At 57.0% G+C, this 582-nt stretch overlaps 1 long non-coding RNA gene across 1 annotated transcript in view; it reads right to left on the minus strand.

The window, feature by feature from the left end:
* LOC119592774 overlaps nt 1-582 on the minus strand; it is a 67,068-nt gene that overhangs the window by 5,676 nt on the left and 60,810 nt on the right. Inside the window, exon 4 of the long non-coding RNA XR_005230461.1 lies at nt 38-153. This is a non-coding gene — a long non-coding RNA (uncharacterized LOC119592774). The remainder of the gene's footprint in view (nt 1-37; nt 154-582) is intronic.

Genomic DNA, 582 nt, shown 5'->3' on the forward strand with positions numbered 1-582 from the left:
ACCTGAGTATAAACTTAGATCATCGCCTGCAACTGACCTTGAGGGAGGGCAGAGTGCGCGCATGCACACACATGCTAACAGAGGGCGGGAGTGTGACCTCTTGGCACCATGACTTCCCGCCTTGGCCTCACGTCGTCTCCTTCGCGAGGACGCCTGCAAGGGAACGAAGAAGCAGCTCAGACGAGGCATTACTCGGCACAAAATTGCCACAGTTCCCAAGACTCTGGAAATGTCGACGATCTAGCGCTGTCCTCGGCTGTGACGTCACCAGATCGCGACAGCGCTACTCGATCAGAGACAAATCCGCGAGGGGCCTTGGGTGAAGGCGGCAGAACAGCTACGATAAGAATATCGCCATTATAAAAATAATGATCATTCTTATGATAAAGAACAACAATTACATGCATAACGCTGCTATTATACGAAACAAGAATATGATCTCTTCTCCGCCACAGAGGGCGCCGCGCCTTCCAGCCCGCTCGGCCGAGGCGGCGCATGCGCGGGCGAGTCGGAATCCCCGCGGCGCTGCGGGCGCTCGCGCGGGGGATGGCGAGGAGCGCGAGGAACGGAGTGGAGCGCACC

This window comes from Penaeus monodon, chromosome 30 (assembly GCF_015228065.2).
Source record: "Penaeus monodon isolate SGIC_2016 chromosome 30, NSTDA_Pmon_1, whole genome shotgun sequence".
Classification (NCBI taxonomy): domain Eukaryota; kingdom Metazoa; phylum Arthropoda; class Malacostraca; order Decapoda; family Penaeidae; genus Penaeus; species Penaeus monodon.